The sequence below is a fragment of the Pseudophryne corroboree genome, chromosome 9 (assembly GCF_028390025.1).
Source record: "Pseudophryne corroboree isolate aPseCor3 chromosome 9, aPseCor3.hap2, whole genome shotgun sequence".
Lineage (NCBI taxonomy): Eukaryota > Metazoa > Chordata > Amphibia > Anura > Myobatrachidae > Pseudophryne > Pseudophryne corroboree.
The window spans coordinates 151,402,727-151,425,323 of NC_086452.1; the positions used below are offsets into that span (position 1 = coordinate 151,402,727).

Consider the following 22,597-nt stretch of genomic DNA (forward strand, 5'->3'; position numbering starts at 1 on the left):
CTCTGGGGACATCTCAGGTGAGAGATGGGGGGCAGATATATATATATATATATATGTGCCTCCCCTGACAAAGACTTTATCCGCACGTCACATATATATATATATATATATATATATATATATATATATATATATACACACATAGAGAGAGAGAGTATGTATGAATATATATATATATATATATATATATAATATACACACTATACACATACATATATACACACACTTACGCAGCCCACCAAAATTACAGAGACACTGACACCGAATTAATTAAACTGCCTTACTGTTTTTTTATATAGTACTGGCCGCCCCTTCACTTTTAAAGCTGCTGCTCTGTTTTGCGTTGGTGGTCTAGAAGAGCAGTGGCTCGGTCACAGTTGCTGACTCGTTGCGCAGCGGTGCCCGGAGTCAGCCTGACTCCGCAAAGGAGCATGGGAGGAGGAGCTGCTGTTGCCGAGCATGCGCAGCAGCCCTCCTGCCGATGCGGTGGCCATCTTTGTTAGGGGCAGCGGGCGCTGGAATGCCCAGGCTGCCCTTCAACAGCTCCGTAACTGCAGGTACTGTCTGGAGCTACCGCAGGCGGCTCCGATCCATGCACTATTGGGGTATATATATATATATATATATATATATATATATATACACAATGCAATTTACCCGGCACTCCACCTAGTAAATAGCTGGTTCTGGTGCCCTCATGAATAAAACATGTACAATCAAGGATGCGGCACTCACGAACACTTTGAAAGGAATCACAGACACCAGTAGGTATAGTCAACGTTTCAATCCTTTACGGATTTTCGTCAGGAACAAGCATAGTATACATAAACAAAAGCTCACCTTATATCCCCCCATTCACAAGTGACCCACAGGTGGACGGCTGATCGCTCCGGCGCGGGAGTCCGTCCTACGAGCGCTGGCGCCGAGTTGTGACGTCATCGCGTATCAACACGACGCACGTCCGATGCTGCCATGGCAACCCGGCGGCTGGAAACAATGAAAAAAATGAAAAAAAGCAGATAACCGCTGTCCCACTGACTGAGAATCAATGTCAGTGCATGATCTATTGCTGCTAATCGCATTGCCATGTCAGCATGTATAAGCACAAAGCACATATACAAAAATACATTAAAGAAATACATTAAAGATAGCTCATGGCAATGCGATTAGCAGCAATAGATCATGCACTGACATTGATTCTCAGTCAGTGAGAATATACATAGGTTTACAGGGTTCACTACGATCTGCCGGCGGCCGGCCTCCCGGCGACCAGCATACCGGCGCCGGGAGGCCGGCCGCCGGCTTACCGACAGTGTGGCGAGCGCAAATGAGCCCCTTGCGGACTCGATGCGCTCGCCACGCTACTGGCACGGTGGCGCGCTATGCGCGCAACACTATTTTATTCTCCCTCCAGGGGGGTCGTGGACCCCCACGAGGGAGAATAAGTGTCGGTATGCCGGCTGTCGGGCTCCCGGCGCCGGTATGCTGGTCGCCGGGAGCCCGACCGCCGGCATACTGAAGACCACCCTGTTTACAGGCCTTAGGATGGCACCTCAGCAAAGGTTACAATAGGAGTGCCAGCAAATTGAAAAAAAAAAAAAAAATACATATATATATATATATATATATATATTTATTTATTTGTATAATATAGATTATGTATTTACAGTATATATATATATATATATATATACATATATATATATATATATATATATATATATATATAAATATATATATTTATATATATATATTTATATACATATATAGTATATATATTTTTATATATATATATATATACACACTGAATTAATTAGACTGCCTTACTGTCAGCAGCTGTACTTTTGCTGCTTTGCGGTGGTGGTGTCAGGGTGGAATTAGCCGCTCGCTTGAGTCCCACTCCCTTCGGCCTTCCAACTACATTGATGGCGCAGTGCCCGGAGTCTTACTGACTCCGCTAAGGACCATGGGAGGAGGAGCTGCTGCGGCCGGACATGCGCAGCAGCCCTCCTCCCGGAGCAGCGGCCATCTTTGTAAGGGGCAGCCCGGCAGCAGACGCTGCTGGAATACCCACACTGCCCCTGACTCCGCTAAGGGCCATGGGAGGAGGAGCTGCTGCGGCCGGACATGCGCAGCAGCCCTCCTCCCGGAGCGGCGGCCATCTTTGTAAGGGGCAGCCCGGCAGCAGACGCTGCTGGAATACCCACACTGCCCCTGAGTAGCGCCGCTGCGCCGGCGCCGTAAGACAGTTAAACGCCGCACGCACAGCCAGGTACATTTTTCGCCCTCACCCGCTCCATCCTCCGGCGCTACCGCAGGCAGCTCTGCTCTAATAATGGAAGAGCAGAGACGCGGACAGCGCCGAACAGCGGGTGCCCCCCCCCTCACTACCACATGATAGCTAAATCAGCAACTAGGTAAAGGCAGATGCCCTAGGCAATTGCCTAGTCTGCCTATAGCTAGGGCCGGCTCTGGACGTGTTGTCCGAAAAGCTTTAGGTTGCTGGTGAGACTAATCTGAGGGATAACATCACTGGATCCACGAATTACCATAGGAGGTGGAAGAATCCCGGGCTTTCGGCCTCTGAACCCTATTCGATCTGGGACGGGTAATAGAGTGAAATTTGTCAACTGTGATGATCCCTACCCACAAATTGTGGTGATATGCTTGTTTTCTATGTTTTTATTGTGAGTCTAATGTAATAAAATTAATTCTGTTCATTTGTTCAGACAATATTGCACCAGATTCTTTTGTTCTTCTCTTTGAGATTGAGAACCTGCTGTGGAACTATATTCATGAACATTACTACATATGGATAAGAATTAATCCACTTCATGACAAAAGGGATTTTGGACTTTTCCCATTTTTAAAGTCAATTGGAGTAAGGACTCTTCTTCTCAAATATTTAAGTGATATGCGCCAGTGTGAGAAAAAGTATTTTTATTTATTTGTTGTGATTATTGTGGTGAATTTGTGAGGCACAATTTTTTCTCATAGGCTGCTATTCATAGTTAGCGCATCCGTGATCATAATTTTTTATTGGATACGCAACACACCCTGAGTGAAAGTATGAACATCAGGAAAAGTCGCAATTTTTCTCTGAAACCACACCAACAAGGCAGAAATATGAACCTTGAGGGAGGTCAGACGCAGGCCTAAATCTAGGCCCTGCTGTAGAAAGGCCAAAAGTTTGGCTGTACTAAACTTGGAAGCGTCATAATGGTTAGATGCGCACCAAACAAAGTAGGAATGTCAGACCCGATGGTAAATCCGAGCAGAGGCCGGTTTCCGGGCCCGCAACATAGTTTTAATGACCTCTTCAGAAAAACCATTAGTTCTTAAGACGGAAGCTTCAAAAGCTACGCCATCAAAGATAGCCGGGCTAGGTCCTGGTAGACACAGGGGCCCTGAACGAGGAGGTCTGGGCGTTGTGGAAGTAGAAGTAGACGCTCTGACGATAGGCCTTGCAAGTCTGAGAACCAGTGCCGTCTGGGCCACGCCGGAGCTATGAGAAGCAGATTTCCTTTTTCTTGCTTGAACTTCCAAATTACCCTGGGCAGGAGTGACACCGGAGGGAACACGTACGGCAGCCGAAACCTCCAAGGCACTGCCAGCGCATCCACGAATGCTGCTTGAGGATCCCTTGTCCTTGCTCTGAAGACCGGAACCTTGTGATTGTGTCGAGACGCCATCAGATCCACATCTGGAAGACCCCACCTTTCCACGAGGAGTTGAAACACTTCTGGATGGAGGCCCCACTCGCCAGCATGCACGTCCTGATGACTGAGAAAGTCCGCTTCCCAATTCAGGACTCCCGGAATGAATATTGCCGATATTGCCGGTAGATGGCGTTCTGCCCAACGTAGAATCCGTGAGGCTTCCTTCATTGCCAAACGGCTTCGAGTGCCGCCTTGATGATTTATGTAAGCCACTGTGGTGGTGTTGTCCGACTGTACTTGAACAGGACGGTTCTGAATCAAATGCTGGGCTAGGTTCAACGCATTGAAGACCGCCCGCAAATTCCAAAATGTTGATCGAGAGGAGAGATTCCTCCTTGGTCCACTGACCCTGCAAGGAGTGCTGCTCCAGCACCGCGCCCCAACCTCTTAGACTGGCATCTGTCGTCAACAGGACCCAGTTGGATATCCAGAAGGGACGGCCTCTGCACAATTGTCGGTCCTGGAGCCACCAGAGCAGCAACAGACGGACCTCCGGAGTCAAAGAGATCATTTGAGACCTGATCCGGTGAGGCAGGCCGTCCCACTTAGCTAGAATCAGCTTCTGGAGGGGGTGAGAATGGAATTGAGCATATTGTCGAATGCTGATACCATGAGGCCCAGCACCTGCATTGCCGAATGTATCGACACTTGCGGACGAGAAAGGAAGCAACGAATCCTGTCCTGAAGTTTCAGGACTTTCTCCTGAGACAAGAACAACCTCTGGTTGTAAGTGTCCAACAGCACTCCAAGATGCACCATGCTCTGAGCAGGGACCAGGGAGGATTTCTTCCAGTTGATGAGCCTCCCATGGGCTTGTAGAAACCGGACCGTTCTATCCAGATGATGCAGGTGAAGATCTGGGGAATTTTCCAGGATTAACAAGTCGTCCAGATACGGCAGTATCCTGACCCCTTGACGGCAGAGTACCACCGTCATCACCGCCATAACTTTGGTGAAGACTCGCGGAGCCGTTGTTAAACCAAAAGGTAACGCCTGAAACTGGTAATGGAGGCTGCCAATAGTGAACCTCAGGTATTGTTGATGTGACACTGCTATAGGAATATGCAGGTAAACATCCTGTATGTCCAGGGACACCATGTAGTCCCCAGGTTCCAAGGCAAGAACTATAGAGCGAAGGGTTTCCATACGGAACTTGGAAACCTTCACAAACTTGTTCAGTGCCTTGAGGTTGAGAATGGGCCGGGAGGACCCATTCAGTTTCGGGACTAGAAACAGCGGAGAATAGTACCCCCGGCCCCTCTGAGCAAGAGGCACCTGTACTACGACTCCTGTATCCAGGAGGGTCTGTACCACCGAATGCAGAGTGTTTGCCTTTGTCTGGTCCGACGGGACGTCTGTCTGGCAAAATCGATGAGGGGCTCGGTTTTTGAAGGCTATGGAGTAACCTCGAGTGACGACTTCCCGTACCCAGGCATCTGAAGTGGTCTTCAACCATTCCTGGGTATACCCTAGAAGCCGGCCCCCCACCCTGGGATCCCCCAGGGGGAGGCCCGCCCCATCATGCGGCAGGCTTATCGGTCTTGGCTGCTGGCTGACGGGCAGCCTAGGCTCTTTTGGGCTTCGGCTTACCAGGTTTGGAAGTGCAGGCCTGCCTATGGTACGCCTGACCTTTTGCTTTACCTGAAGGACGAAATGGGCGAAAGGACGTGCCTTTGGCCTTCGACACAGAAGGAGCTGTATTAGGCAGACATTCAGTTTTGGCAGTAGCCAAGTCAGCCACTATCTTATTTAAATCCTCCCCAAACAGAATATCCCCCTTGAAAGGGAGTACCTCCAGGGTTTTTCTAGAGTCCAGATCCACAGACCAGGATCTCAGCCACAATATCCTGCGAGCCAGGACTGACGTAGTAGAGGCCTTGCTGCTAGGATACCGGCATCAGAAGCCGCCTCTTTAATATAGCGAGAAGCTGTGACAATATATGACAAGCATTGTCTAGCATTGTCAGAGGAGATTTCAGCTTCTAACTCCAAGGCCCATGCTTCAATAGCCTCTGCCGCCCATGTAGCTGTAATAGTGGGCCTTTGTGCAGCACCCGTGAGGGTGTAAATTGCTTTTAGACAACCCTCGACACGTTTATCCGTAGGCTCTTTTAGAGACGTGATGGTAGTGACAGGTAGAACTGAGGAAACCACCATCCTAGCCACATGTGAGTCTACTGGAGGAGGCGTTTCCCAATTCTTAGACAGCTCTGGCGTGAGGGGATAGCGAGCCAGCATCTTCTTTTGAGGCACAAACTTCGTACCCGGGCTTTGCCACGGTTCCTGACGTATATCCACTAGGTGGTCAGAGTGAGGTAAAACTTGTTTAATCACCTTCTGACGCTTGAATCTACCTGTTTTCTTAGGAGGAACGGATGACTCGGGATCATCCGTAATCTGCAGAATTAATTTAATAGCCTCCAAAAGATCAGGAACATCCACATGTGAACTACCCTCCCCATCAGCCGTATCTGAGTCAAAACCTGTGGGGTCAGTGTATGTGCTGTCTTCATCAGATGAGGTGTCAGTGACAGCAGTGGATTGTGAGGAGACGAGCGCTCGCTTAGAGGACCTCTTGGACTTAGGCGAGCGATGGTCAGACTTTTTAGTAGTCAGGGACTGGTTCAACTTCTTTAATTGAGCAGATAAATTGGCCGCCCACGGCGGGTTGGCTGCAGGGACCACATACGGTTGTACCGGCATTGGGGGTCCCATAGGGGGTGTTAGTTTATGAACTAGTGTATGCAGAAACGTGGAAAAAGCGTCCCACTGAGGGTCAGTATGTGCCTCCGTTGCCACAGTCCCACTGGGGGGCAAGGAGCCCCCAGAACCAGAGCCCACAGCTGCTATATTCTCCCCATATGTGTGTCAAAGTCAGAAAAATATCTCTATGCACACTGCCATATTTGCACCTCATTCAGGTCCGCGCTGTGCATGCGTGCGCTCTCCCGTGAGTGCGCATACCCGCTGTTGCGTGCACCCGCTGGTGCTCGGTATGCGTATTTATGGTAAAGTTTGTGTAGTCGTAGCGTGCGACTCAATCGTTACATATTTTCACTAATAAGGTATTTTATAGATCATGGTCCCTTTGATAGATTCTGAAAGTTTGGTTAACATAGCATGTTCCTGAACAGAGAGATCCCTCTTTGTATTGTACGAAGGGTCTAACAGGGGTCATACAGTAGTGTTTGGTACCCATCGGAAGAGTATTTAAATAGCAATATTCCGGTGTTGGTTTGGAGCGGATTAATCGCTCGTGCGAATAGTTATGGACATAAGAAGTTTATGTCCATTTACTATTATTTGTTCTTATTTAGTCATGCGGCGGGAAACCCAGTATCCCACCCACCTGAACAGTTGGAAACAGTCACAGCCCACCTGTATGAATCAACCTATGACCTTTTGTTATAATGCGAAGCCGAATTCCTGTGTCCAATGGACAATGAGATTGTAGGGACCATTGAATTGTATTGTGTGTGGGGCATAAATAGGCAGGCCGACCATATCCAGATTCACTCTCATCAACGGTTCTCATTGCTGATAATCGGGAGCTGGATATCGAGGCGCATGCGATCGTTCCCCTTGTGCGTAAGTTTTCTCCGTAATCATATTGTCTTACTGTGAGCCATCTCTCTCTCTCCCTCCTCTATCTCTCTCTTATTTTCCCTTTATTGTATTGTATTGTATTGTATTTCCTGTGTAGTTATCTGGTTAGTTGGTTTATGTTATATTGTAGTGTATCATTTGTACTGTGATTCCTTTTGCAAGTATAATAGTTATAATACATATAATAGGTTTTGGACCCTAAGCCCAGGTATCTGTGTATTCTTTATAGGGTTAAGTATTCTCTGAGCGTCGGTGACGCTCAAGCAGCTTTGTAGTTAATCAGGTTACACCAGGTTGCACTTACACTCTGTCTCTACACTAAGGTATACTGTGTATCTCATTGTTAAAGGTATAGATATAAAGGTTTTAACGTTGTAAGCGTCTGCACCGCTGGTGATCTCCTCGTGGTCCCGAGCGTACGCTACGCTATAGCGAATCATTACGTTAGTCGGCAGCCAATAGCGTGCCTGCCTGTGATCACTGGGCCGTAAGCGAACGTGACGCTTGAGCGTCTCGACTACGGTTGAGCGATCACTACACAACTTGCGTACCCTTACGGTACTTCTTACGTAGATAGCGTACAGTGTTCTTAGACCTCTTAAAGTGTTTTATATACGATAAATATTTAGCTTTATCAATTGGCGGCTCGCCCGTCCTTCACATATCTGCACTAGGTAGATCAGCAGACATTATCCCTCAGCAAAGGGCGGGAGGTTGTATCTCTCGTAGTGCTGACGGGATAAGCGTCTGCTTCGCTTAGGTAAAGAGTGCTGAAGGAATCCGGGAACCGGAGTTAAGAACAAAACGCTAGTGCCTTTTAAAACTGTTTATTTTTCTGTCTTGCGTACACACGCACGCACACATATATATATCTGCATTTCTTTTTCTTTTTCATTTTCGTATATCACTCTCCTGTCTGCCAGTTTTATAGTTGATAGAAGTGCTAAAAGAGAGTTGCCGTTATTTCATAGTTTAAGAATAGATAACATAGTTAAAGGATAGACAAAACACACAGTTTTGCCTGGGAGATAAGGCGAAGTCAGTGGGTTGTGTGGTAGATGATCAAGGATCATCTACATTGATAAAAGTATAAATTGTGTTACGGTGGATCTTTGCTTTGCGTATACGTGTCTTTAACAAAGACTTGCGTACGCAATCCAAAGGCCGACGCACGCAGCGTACGTTACGCAACGGAGCGTCCGGTTACGCCCACGTAGCTCAAGTCACGATAAGTTGATTTTTAACGCAAAGCGATAAATAACGCGAGGCGAGAAATAACGCAAGTCTATTTTTGGGTGTCCGAAATTTAATTAACAGATCCTGCTCCTAATTGGTAACACACCTGATCTAAAGAAAAATTTCTGCGCAGAAATAGAAATAGAAACAAAAGTGTACATGTGATGAGTGAGTGTTTTTACAATTTTTAAAGGTTGAACCACAAGAAAAGTCGAGTACTCGTGAGGTACATGCGTGTAAGTGACGTGCACGGTGGCTAGGGAGGCATCCCTGGTTAAATATACAATTTTGAGCATTAGAGTATAGCAGACCAGGAGGTCATACTGTAACAAGACCAGGAGGTCATACTGTAACAAGACCAGGAGGTCCAGGTACAGCCGACAAGGAAGTCCGCTATACAGTTCACAGGCACAACACCGAAAAGGGTTGGTGCAACACCCATATAGGCCATATAAGCTCTGGCTGAAGGAATTCGCAGCCGTAATTTTCGATTCCATTGGTCTTTCCGTACATAAGCTTAGTTGTTTGTGTACTGAACGATTGGACCGCACGTAATTGTGTACACTAGTTAGTAATCTGACCTAATACCATGAGAGTAAAGGGGTCACAAACGCTATTTGTACACTCTAACGTGATTTGTGTAATTTTTTTTATTTTAAGGGAAGTTTGCTGCTCACTCAGGAACTATCCAGCAACCAATAGTTACTGGAAAGAGTAAGTGTTCTTCGGATAACCCTCGCAGGTTCCAGTAAATAGAGGTTCAGGTCGCAGGGGCCCTAGGTCGAGTACGCCAGCACCATATCGGTGTGATCAGGTCGTATTGGTCGGCGTGGGCGAGTGAGTGGGGTACTCGGTAAACCGCCACCGTCAGCCTATTGTGGACATTTGGTTTTGCGTAAGGGTTGGCTAAATAAAGCAACACTTTCGAACTATGGGGGCCACTTGTTCAGGTAGGGGGCGATCAACCTCGGTTCGGGTTGATTCAGTGGTCCGACCAATTGGGTCGGCCAGGTATATAATGTGTGAGAAATATGGAAGTCACACAGAAACTTTATGTGATGAATGGGAGAGAATGACTGTACATGACGGGGAGAAATTCCCAAGAGTAGGTAGCTTCAGCTCAGAAGTGTTACAAAATTTAAGGAGGAGGATATGTCTCATAAAATCAACAAAGAGACGAATCCAGCATTATGATTATTTACAGTTGTGGCAACAGGAAGGTGAGATACAGAGAGGTTTGGCTCAGGCGGCGGGATCTGGCTCTAACAGAAAACTGATTGCCACGGCCCCACCGCCACCATACATATCAGGAGAGAAGTTGATTGCGGAGAAAGACGCACTAAGGTGTAACACAAAATCACTTAGTAACTGTGTAAATGTTAATGATAATGTTAACCCATTAACCCATGCAAGTATTAACCCGTGCAAGTTGTACCCTGTTTTGAACTTTCCTCAGGAGTGTGATCAAGAGGACGAATCGGCAACGATTTCAGCGCTCTCTCTAGCAGCCACCATAGCAGAGACCACAGTAGGCACAGCTCCACCCACGAGATTAGTAAAGGCCCCTAGCGGAGGGATAGGTGAGGTCGTATCAACTGGTAAGTACGGCACCATGCATTATGCTGAGACTATTTCACCACAGCCTGTAGAATCTACACAGAATGAGGTTGTTAGAATTACACCTGTTAGAGTAATAGCAGTGCCAAATGGGAAAACAGACACATCAGGAGCCACTCCCATTAGGAACATTGCCATGTACACCCCATTTTCCCGAATGGAATTAAGGACCATAGTGTCCGAATTTCCTGACCCCAGAAAAGACTTAGTTGCCAGTCAAAAATACATCAGAGACTTAGGTAACACTGTAGAGCCCAACAATAAAGACTGGCAGATATTGCTGAGAGCATGTTTACCCTCAAATGTCGACGCAACTCAATTTTTAGCTGATTGCGGACTAGATCATGATGTACCTCTTACAGATGTGTACAACCAAGATAATGTGAAAAGAATAAACTTGCAGTTAAAAGAGTATTTCCCAGCGGTAGCTAAATGGAATAAGATATTCTCCATTAAACAGAAGGAGTCAGAGACAGCTGCAGAGTATTTTCACAGAGCATTATTAGAAATGGCAAAATACACAGGCATAGAGGACATTAAAACAGACACAAACCATCGGGAAGTAGCAGTATCGGTACTGATGGATGGTTTAAAAGAGTCATTGAAGACTAGGGTACAGACCACACAACCATGTTGGCGAGGTCTGTCTGTGGCTACTTTGAGAGAGGCTGCTATTGATCACGATAGAAACATCACCAGACACAGGGAACAACAAGGTGATAAATTAATGTCAGTAAGTATACAGGCTCTGACCACAAGGCAGCCTTTGTTTGTATCACCAAACCCTGTGGGTAAGTCAAGTATGGTTACTTGTTATTCTTGTCACAAACAGGGACACATGGCACGAGATTGTAGAGTAAAGAATCCACAAAACTCATACCAACCCCCTAGACAACGACACGACACACGACATTGGGATCGGGGTCCACAGAAACGGAGTTATGAGCCACATACAGGGGAAACAAAAAGATATCCCCCGAACAGAGACTGGCATGCCTCTGGTAGTTCCCAGCTAACTCCCTCACAAGTAGTTGCTGCCAGCGGGATTCAGGAAGGTCACCATACCCAATAGGGGTGTGGCCATACCTGTAATCTGCAGCCAGTAAAATTAATTGCCAACCTTGGAAGTGAACCCGAGATCGCAATTAATGTAGCTGGTAAAACTTTAAACTTTCTTGTAGACACAGGGGCGGCCAAGTCAGTGATAAATTCGACAGTGGGCATGAGAACCACTGGTAGGACAATTCCAGCCATGGGAGTAACAGGAGTAGTCCAGCACTACCCTGTTAGCAAACCAGCTGAGATTACAATAGGGCCTTTGCATACCAAGCATTCCTTTTTGCTGGCTGCATCGGCACCAACCAATCTCCTGGGAAGAGACTTACTGTGTAAAATGGGGTGCGTCATTTATTGTACTCCTGAAGGTGTATTCTTGGACATACCTGAGAAACACGCTCAGGAAGTGCGAGACATGTTAGACTCCCCATCAAAATTAATGTCACATACCATTATGACAAATAGGAATCCATCCCAAATAGAAGAGATGACATCTCAGATACCAGAGTCACTTTGGACAAAAGACGGACAAGACACTGGATTAATGGCAAACGTAGCTCCAGTAGTTGTACAAGTAAAAGATGGTAGGATAGCTCCAAAAATCCCACAGTACCCTCTGAAGCCAGAGGTGGAGTTAGGAGTTTACCCAGTAATAGAGCGCTTGCTACAACAGGGCATTCTGGTAAGAACGTCCAGCACTGCCAATAGTCCCATCTTCCCTGTTAAAAAGAGTGGGGGGAGGGGTTACAGACTAGTGCAGGATCTAAGGGGGATAAACAAAATAGTTGAGAGTCAGTTCCCCGTAGTGCCAAATCCAGCTGTCCTCCTAATGCAAATCCCTCCCACTGCCAAATTTTTCACTGTTATTGACCTCTGCTCCGCTTTCTTTTCGGTACCTCTGCACCCTGACAGCCAATATTTGTTTGCATTTACATACAGAGGAGTCCAATACACGTGGACTCGATTACCCCAAGGTTTCATAGATAGTCCAAGTATATTTTCTCAGGCTTTGCATGATTGTTTACAGTCTTTCCAACCAGACAATGGATCAGTATTGATACAGTATGTGGACGATCTACTACTGTGTTCAGATTCACTGGAAGCATCTCTGAAGGATACGAAACAGCTCCTGTTTCATCTTTCAGACACAGGACACAAGGTGTCCAAAGACAAGTTACAATTATGCCAAACTAAGGTAAAATATTTGGGACACTGTCTAACACAAGGACTGAGACACCTGACCGCTGATAGAATCCAAGCAATTAGAGACATGACTCTGCCACAAACCCAGCAACAGATCAGAACGTTTTTAGGAATGTGTGGGTATTGCCGTAATTGGATCCCAGGGTTTTCCATTTTGGCGTTACCTTTGCAGGAAATGGTCTCCTCAAACAAACCTGATAGGATTTCGCATACAGACGAGTCCGAAACAGCATTTGAGAGACTCAAACAGTGCCTAACGCAGGCACCAGCACTAGGTATGCCAGACTATGGGAAACCCTTTGAACTATACGGAACAGAAAGTGCTGGTTGCGCGGCAGGTGTACTAACCCAAAAACACGGTGATGCCAGTAGGCCAGTTGCATACTACAGCGCTCAGCTAGACACGGTAGCGCGATCCCTCCCCACATGCTTGCGAAGCGTTGCTGCGATAGCATTGCTAGTGACAAAAAGCGAAGATGTCGTGCTAGGCCACAACCTCACAATCCATACGCCACATGCAGTATCAGCCTTATTGAATTCTGCCCAAACCAGACACGTCTCATCAGCGAGGTTTACAAGATGGGAATTGGCACTAATGGCTCCCGTAAACATCACCATAAGGAGATGCAGTGCATTAAATCCTGCAACGTATCTCCCAGGTGTGCCTGGTCAGGCACAAAGGGTGGAAGGTGAGAGTGATGGGGAAGGAGGATTTAATATAAAGGAAGATACACATGATTGTATGGAATATTTGACCCAAAATTTTACCGCAAGGCCTGACATCAGTGACAACCCACTGGAAGATGCAGAACTTACGTTCTACACGGACGGTAGTTGTCATAGACAGTCAGACTCGGGAGACTTGTGTACTGGATACGCAGTCGTAGATGACCAAGGCACCATAGAAGCGGAACCGCTAGGCCCACCTCACTCAGCCCAGGTTGCTGAACTGGTCGCCCTAACCAGAGCATGTGAATTGGCTAAGGGTAAGTCAGCCAATATCTACACCGATTCTAGATACGCATTCGGGGTAGTCCATGATTTCGGAGCCCTATGGCGTCTCAGAAATTTCATGACGGCCGCTGGTACACCGGTAGCGCATGCAGCTCACATAAAAAGGCTTCTAACAGCGATACAGGAACCCGACAGAGTGGCTGTTATCAAATGTAAAGCACACACATATAGCCAAGACCCGGTATCACTTGGTAACAGCCGAGCAGACGAAGCTGCTAAGTTAGCAGCTGCTACCCCCATACAGACAGACACCACACAATTGATGGTATTTAATACCATTAACACACAGAAGTTGTGTGAAATGCAAAATTTGTGTTCCACACAGGAAAAGGCAGTCTGGAAGGCAAAGGGATGTGGCCAGGAGTCCTCAGGACTCTGGACGGATGGACATGGTAAACCAGTGGCCCCCAGAGCATATCTTCCATGTCTGGCTGAAGCAGCTCACGGGCTGACTCATCTAGGCAAGGAAGGGATGTGCAAGTTGGTAAGAGCATATTGGTGCGCCCCGGGATTCTCCTCTCATGCGAGTAAAAGAGCAATGTCATGCCTTACTTGTTTGAGAAAGAATGTTGGAAAGGCAATACCTACAGAACCATCCCATATCCCACCTGCCGGCGGCCCTTTCCAGGTAATACAAATTGACTTTATACAATTACCCCCTTGTCGGAATTTGAAATATGTACTTGTTTGTATAGATGTTTTCTCGAATTGGGTCGAAGCATTTCCGGCGGCTACAAATACCGCTATGTTTACTGCTAAGAAAATTGTGCAGGAATTTGTATGTAGATATGGTATCCCTAGAATAATCGAAAGTGATAGGGGTACCCATTTTACAGGTGATGTCTTTCAAGGAATGTGTAAGTTGATGGGAATTGATAGCAAGCTGCACACTCCGTACCGTCCACAGGCGAGTGCGAAGGTCGAAAGAGTGAACAGCACTATTAAAAATAAATTGAGTAAAGTGATGGCCGAGACAGGATTGACATGGCCAGAAGCTTTACCCATTGTATTGTACAGTATCAGAACCACTCCCAGGTCCCCTCTTAATCTGTCTCCCTTTGAAATCTTGTTTGGTCGACAACCGCATGTCATGATTAACCCTCAGGATGATTTGAAATGAAACAATGAAGTAACTGTAAAGTACTTGATTAACATGAGTAAACAGTTAAGGAATCAAAATGATAATCTGAAGTTGGTGATTCCTGATCTACCTGATAGTAATTGTCATGACATTGAACCTGGGGATTATGTAATGATACGGAATTTCCTACGCTCAGGTTGCCTTATTGACAGATGGGAAGGACCATACCAGGTCTTATTGACTAGCACTACAGCATTAAAGGTTGCTGAGAGAGAGACTTGGGTCCATTCATCCCACTGCAAGAAGGTTGCTGATCCAGAGAAGTCCCGTGATAAGGAACAGACGGTAGAGGTTGTATCACTGGAGTGTCTGTTCCAGGAGGACTGAGGCGGCACCTGAGCCTTGAAGACCGAGAGCTGTTGTCGACTCCCCACTCCCTTTTATTATTTTCCTCCACTTCCCATCCCCTCTCCCTCAAATTTCTTTTTCCTCCTTCTCATTCTTCTCCGTTTCCTCCTATAAGATGGACTTGCCCCAAGAGACTGTGATCCGGATTTTCCTGTTGACCATGATGTTGACCAGAGCAGTCTGTTCCGGCGAGAGTACCATGGAGGTCGATAGAGGTTCTGGAATGGGTTCTGATGATAAAGATGGAGGCGTAGTTTTCCAAGATCAACCTAACCAACAAGCAAAGGCGAGTATCAGAAAACGATCCGATAGCATTGACCATAGAAGAAATTGTGACGGATTGTTAGCTGAAGAAAACTGTATCTGTAGGCTCTGTAACAATGTCATTGAAGATGGGTGCATTAAGAAATGCCAATCCAGTTTTAATATCCATATGGACCGGCATCCATTGAGTGACTATCACTCCTTAGTGGGTAATGTGTTAAACAAAACAGATTGTTGGGTATGCTCTCAAGTACCTCAAGGTCATAGCAAATCAGGGCTAGTACCATTTCCTTTAACGATAGGGGAGGTACTTGAGTTAAATGGTGGGAGACCGGTGGACAGGAGGTTTAATATCTCCAGCCCTCCTAGTTTGAAGCTTCACCAATACCATGTGGATAGGTCCCTATTATGTTTCAACATCTCCAATCCCAGAAAGCCGGGAAATTGGGAAGTGTCATGGAGTAACCACACCATGACCTTTTCGCATAGAGCAGATAGAATGCCTACAGATACAGAGCTTGTACGCCACATAGCCAGTAGAGGAAAATCTTTCCGGTATAGGTACACCTTAGGAAATAGGATTACGAGAGTTGGAGAAGTATCACCAGGATACTGTGCACATATCGTACAACCTGATACGTGTATTAAGCAGATGGAAGAATTAGGGTTAGGAGAGTTCACCTGGAAGGTGTGTAATATGGTTATGTCCTTCTCCGTCCCATATGTTCTCCCCGATGATGCATATTTCATATGCGGGAGAAATGCGTACAAGTGGCTTGCCCCAAACTCTGAAGGATTGTGTTATATTGGAAAAGTATTGCCTGAAGTGATGACTGTAACACATGACAAAATGAAAGACATACATCGTGGTGCCCAAGCTCCTTATACTCACACCCATTACGAGCACGTTGTTAAAAGGCACCTGATAGAGAAGACAGAGCATCCGGCCTCTGATCTGATAAGTGAATCCACCGGGATTCAATTCTTAATCGCGTTAGATTTCACCCGCACCGCTAGAGGAGTGCTAAATTATAAATACATATCGGCGCTCGCAAATTTGTTAGATAATATCACTGAAATGTATGATGACACATTTAGATATACTGGAAGGGAACTTCAAGCTTATAAAACAGAACTGGTGCAGCATAGAATGGTTCTTAATTACCTCACAGCAGTGACAGGCGGATATTGTGTTACATTGGCAACACAGTACGGCGTGAAGTGTTGCACGTATATCACGAATAGCACCGAGGATCCGGTCGAGGTCATAGACCAAAAGATGGACGATATTCTCCAATTGAAGTGGGAATTTCGCCGAAAACACAATCTCACTCTTGCTGCTGTAGGTAATGAGCTGACTGGTTGGGTGTCATGGTTGAACCCGCGAAATTGGTTCTCCGGTTTGGGAGACTGGGCTCAAGGAGTCATAATGGATGTTGGGAAGTTTCTCCTATGTATCTTAGGTGTTGTCATATCAATTGGCTTGATATTTAGATGCGGTCAGGCTTTAATGAAGTGCAAACATCGTACCAGGGTAATGAGTTTGAGGAGTGAGGAAACTGTAATTAACCTGGATTTGATTTATGACCCAATGATAGAAATAATGATGTAATGAAAATGCGATTATACGGTCCGTTTCTTTCACCTGTTTTTCTGCTTTTCTCCAAGATAAAAAGACCCCCTTGGACGAGGAAGTTGACGAGACGCTATACAGACAACGGATAGACCAAAGAAGAAGTTTTGACCACTTGAGATATGGACATTTGATGAACTTTGCCATGGATCCCCAGTTTCCCTAGAATTCTTAAACTTACGCTAGCCCAACATTTTTTTGTAAATCTAATGGCATTGACAAAGCTTTTTGCTCACACCTAATGGGCAACACAGCGCAAAGAAGACGACTTTCAACTGATACCGAACAAAACTTCAACCGACAGATGTACATTAACCTGACATAGAATACTACTGCATTTTCCATAAGTGTTCTTTATCTTCATCTCTACAACCCTCAGGTAATGACACACATAGTATAGGGAATACAGGCACAGATATCAGCAATCACATATTCCCCCATTCATGTATCATCAACTAAAATGTGCTCCCCATTTTGTTCAAAATCCGAAAAGAGCTCGGTAAAGTTTGACAGCCCATCCACAGACCCGTACCACGGGATAAGAAGGAATTCAAATGTATACTTCGCAATACCTCGAAGCTTGATTTACAACACGTACGGCACGATGATACATGACCCCCCAAACATGGACTCATACACACATGCTTCTGCTATCTCACTAGGTCATACCCTCTTCCCACCTACTCCTCTCTCCTCCCTTACCCAACCATGGAAATGAATTAACCCCTAACATATATTTTTCTCCTTTTGAAATGTTTTCAGGAAGTGGCAGTTATTGTTGACTGCCAAAGGGTGGACTGTCAAAGTCAGAAAAATATCTCTATGCACACTGCCATATTTGCACCTCATTCAGGTCCGCGCTGCGCATGCGTGCGCTCTCCCGTGAGTGCGCATACCCGCTGTTGCGTGCACCCGCTGGTGCTCGGTATGCGTATTTACGGTAAAGTTTGTGTAGTCGTAGCGTGCGACTCAATCGTTACATATTTTCACTAATAAGGTATTTTATAGATCATGGTCCCTTTGATAGATTCTGAAAGTTTGGTTAACATAGCATGTTCCTGAACAGAGAGATCCCTCTTTGTATTGTACGAAGGGTCTAACAGGGGTCATACAGTAGTGTTTGGTACCCATCGGAAGAGTATTTAAATAGCAATATTCCGGTGTTGGTTTGGAGCGGATTAATCGCTCGTGCGAATAGTTATGGACATAAGAAGTTTATGTCCATTTACTATTATTTGTTCTTATTTAGTCATGCGGCGGAAAACCCAGTATCCCACCCACCTGAACAGTTGGAAACAGTCACAGCCCACCTGTATGAATCAACCTATGACCTTTTGTTATAATGCAAAGCCGAATTCCTGTGTCCAATGGACAATGAGATTGTAGGGACCATTGAATTGTATTGTGTGTGGGGCATAAATAGGCAGGCCGACCATATCCAGATTCACTCTCATCAACGGTTCTCATTGCTGATAATCGGGAGCTGGATATCGAGGCGCATGCGATCGTTCCCCTTGTGCGTAAGTTTTCTCCGTAATCATATTGTCTTACTGTGAGCCATCTCTCTCTCTCCCTCCTCTATCTCTCTCTTATTTTCCCTTTATTGTATTGTATTGTATTTCCTGTGTAGTTATCTGGTTAGTTGGTTTATGTTATATTGTAGTGTATCATTTGTACTGTGATTCCTTTTGCAAGTATAATAGTTATAATACATATAATAGGTTTTGGACCCTAAGCCCAGGTATCTGTGTATTCTTTATAGGGTTAAGTATTCTCTGAGCGTCGGTGACGCTCAAGCAGCTTTGTAGTTAATCAGGTTACACCAGGTTGCACTTACACTCTGTCTCTACACTAAGGTATACTGTGTATCTCATTGTTAAAGGTATAGATATAAAGGTTTTAACGTTGTAAGCGTCTGCACCGCTGGTGATCTCCTCGTGGTCCCGAGCGTACGCTACGCTATAGCGAATCATTACGTTAGTCGGCAGCCAATAGCGTGCCTGCCTGTGATCACTGGGCCGTAAGCGAACGTGACGCTTGAGCGTCTCGACTACGGTTGAGCGATCACTACACAACTTGCGTACCCTTACGGTACTTCTTACGTAGATAGCGTACAGCATGGGTCTTCAACCTGAGACCCTCCAGCTGCTGTGGAACTACACATCCCAGCATGCCCTGCCTCAGTTTTAGCATACCTTAATAGCAAAACTGTGGCAGGGCATGCTGGGATGTGTAGTTTCACAGCAGCTGGAGGGCCACAGGATGAAGACCCATGGCGTACAGTGTTCTTAGACCTCTTAAAGTGTTTTATATACGATAAATATTTAGCTTTATCATGTGCCTGTGGCTTCAGCAACACCAGCAGTGTGTTCCGCCCCAGAACCGTTACCCTCAGAAGCAGACATGATATAACTTGCAGTATGAGGTAACGCAGTACAATTATTAGCAGCACTATATCCCTAAACCCAAACCCCTGTGCAGTGTAGTCAGCACCAGCAGAGATAAAGGAGAGATATGGTGACTAAATCACAGAGAAAAATACGTAATACAGTATATCTTTGTGAAAATCCTATATTAAATAACACCTGACGCACCAAGCCCCCTCAGGTTATAGAATATAGGGATAGCAAGTTGAGTGAAAGACACGAGATGGACACCACTCAGCTATCAATGCGCACACAAATAGTCACAGTTTGTACAATGCAGAGGTTATTACAGACAATAATACTGCACTGGACTAGCTTACACAGCTATATAGTCAATAGATATAACACTACACAGTAAGAAACTGGATGTATATCACAGGGTAATTGTACTATAAACTCCTGACTAAATGCACTCTTTCTTACTAACACTGACTAAAAAGGCAGGTAGAATACTTAAGTGTCATCATGTAAAGGCACAGCGCTGACAACCAGGCAGCTTTACATAGGAGGATTTGCCCAAGCAGTCCCAGGAACAGTGAGCTGAGGAGTAATGGCGCCGCAGACACTGACAGGGAGTGAGAAAAAGACAGAGATACAGCTCCAGGGCGGGAACACTTGCTGGAAATGGCGCCCTGGGGCTGGGAGAGGGGCTTCAGGTCTAAGCCTTATACCCCTTGCTGGCAAAACCACCGGGTACTGTGGGCGATATTAAAATCGGTTTTAAGAGAAAACCTGACCTGCGCCCATGCCCTGGTGATCTAGTGGGATTGCCTGTATCCACAGTGTCCACTGCCAACGCGCGCGGCCCGCCTCCCACTGACCGTGCCGGATCGCGATAAAGACCGGGTCCCGCGAGCGGGACCCACTTACCACCTCCCGAAGCGCGGACACGCGATCCTGGAGAGCCCCAGCCGTGTGTGTCTAACATGAAGAAAACTGGAACCTCTGCTGTAGGTACCCGGCAACCAGGGCGCGGGAGTGTACAGCGCCGCTGGGGAGAGCTGCAGCAGTGAATGTCACAAGACATTTACCACCGCTGCTGCCCTTGAAGTCTTCACTTTTTACCTCATTAAAAGCTTTTCTCAGGGCTGCTTGGAGCAGCTCCTCTGTTAAGTGCCTGCTTACTGCAGCACCAACTGACAAACTGAGCTCCTGTGCTGGGAGGCGGGGTGATATAGGAGGCGGCATTCTGGGAACAGTCAAATCTTTGAGCCTGTTGGTGCCTCGGATCAAGATCCTACTCTACACCCCATTCTCCAGACTTGTGGAGCCCAGTGTACCCCGCAGCAGAAACCGTAAAGATTGGGATAGTAATTGCGCCTTATGTTAATAAATGGCAATAGTAAATTTAAGTGAAGGTTATCTTTACTTGGTGAATACAAAAACATATGCAGGTTGAGTATCCCATATCCAAATATTCCGAAATACAGAATTTTTTGAGTAGGACTGAGATAGTGAAACCTTTGTTTTATGATGGCTCACTGTACACAAACTTTGTTTAATACACAAAGATATTAAAAATATTGTATTAAAGTACCTTCAGGCTGTGTGTATAAGGTGTATATGAAACATAAATTAATTGTGTGTATGTACACACACTTTGTTTAATGCGCAAAGTTATTAAAAATATTGGCTAAAATGACCTTCAGGCTGTGTGTATAAGGTGTATAAGAAAGATAAATGTATTCTGTGCTTAGACTTGGGTCATTCCAAAATATGGAAAAATACGATATCCAAAAAACTTCTGGTCCCAGGCATTTTGGATAAGGGAGACTCAACCTGTACATAAATTGCACTGAAAATGTGCATGTGGTATTAGTATAGGGAATATAGGGGATCAGTATGAAATACCTCCAATCAAAATCCCGACGGTCGAAATCCCGACAGCAATTGACCGACAGTCAAAATACTGACATGGACAAAATACCGACAAGGTCAAAATACTAACATGTAAAATGCCGACAGGTCAAAATACAGACATGCAGTTCACTGTTTTTATGTGTATGTCGACATGGACACCATACAAGTGTACCGCGTCCCCTCGCATGGCTTGCCATGCTGCGCTCGGCACACTATTATATTCCCCTTCCAGGTCCACTGGGATGGTAAAGTATGAACAAGTCGGTTTCAATGGAAAAACCCATGTCGGCATTTTGACCTGTCGGTATTTTGACCTTGTCGGTATTTTAAATGTCGGTATTTTGTCCATGACGGGATTTTGACCATCTGTCAATTGCTGTCGGGATTTCGACCGTCGGGATTTTGATTGGTATAGGGATGGGGTCACAAAAAACAATAAAATCAATGAAAAAGACAAGAGGTATATGCTTGTCCAATAAGGTATTGACGAAGTGCTGATAAATATCCACTCACTGGTGGCGTCCCACCTATGTGATGAGTGGATAGTAATGAGCTAATGGAGTTCAGACAGAGCTCTAAGGGATTTGTCCATAGGTGTTTCTGATCAGACAAACAGCTTGGATGTTAATGGTCTTGATGATGGTTAAGGAGTACCCCTATCTCAGAGGCGGGGGGATCGGATGCGGGGTTCAGGTATGGGGACTCCGGACTCACCTCCCTCACTGGTGACCTGGCATTGACCTCGATGATGCCGTGCTACAAGCACATCGTGGCCGCCAGATCACACAAGAGGTGGCCACAGTCTTAGAGGGATGAACGGGTGCCGCTTCCAGACCTAAAATAGGACTGTCCGTAGCGTCCTCACTCCTCTTACAGAGCCTTACCTTTCTTCCTGGGCCATGTCCCGGCGTCCGCCTCTGCCTGTCTTTGCCGCACGCCCAGCGGCTGGCTCCTCTCTTGCTGGTTTCCTTCACTTCCTGGTTCAGCTTACCGATCACATGACTGGGGTGCTTCGTCCGTACTGGAAACTTTCCTTTCTGTAGTCAGTGTAATGGCTGGAGTTAGGAGAGCTCTGTATCCATGTATAATTGAGAGAATTTACTAATTAATTGTTAAACCATGTCACTAAATAAATAGCTGCAATAAGTATATGTTCTGTGAAGCCGTATAGGGTAGCTTCACTTATAACTTGCTGCCGACTCTGAATAACTGTGCAAGTGAGTGCAAGGTATACCAGACACGATTATTATATTTATCTACCCTTATACCTAGCAGCTCCTTACATGGGTATTTTAGACCTCAGATCAGATCGAGACACTAGGGCCAACCAAGTTTTTTCACAACTGAAACACACCACTGTAACCTATGAAAAGTATAAACAAATTCAGTGACATCTTCTTACAATTAAAAAGACTAGTGACAAGGGAATCAAAAGTTTGGTGGGACAACAACACTGGTAGCTAGAGAAACAATT

General features: G+C 45.8%; 1 long non-coding RNA gene across 1 annotated transcript in view; it reads right to left on the reverse strand.

The window, feature by feature from the left end:
• LOC134957738 (uncharacterized) overlaps positions 1-22,157 on the reverse strand; it is a 141,247-nt gene extending 119,090 nt beyond the window's left edge. Inside the window, exon 1 of the long non-coding RNA XR_010186725.1 lies at positions 22,008-22,157. This is a non-coding gene — a long non-coding RNA (uncharacterized LOC134957738). The remainder of the gene's footprint in view (positions 1-22,007) is intronic.
• Between the last annotated feature and the right edge of the window lie 440 nt (positions 22,158-22,597).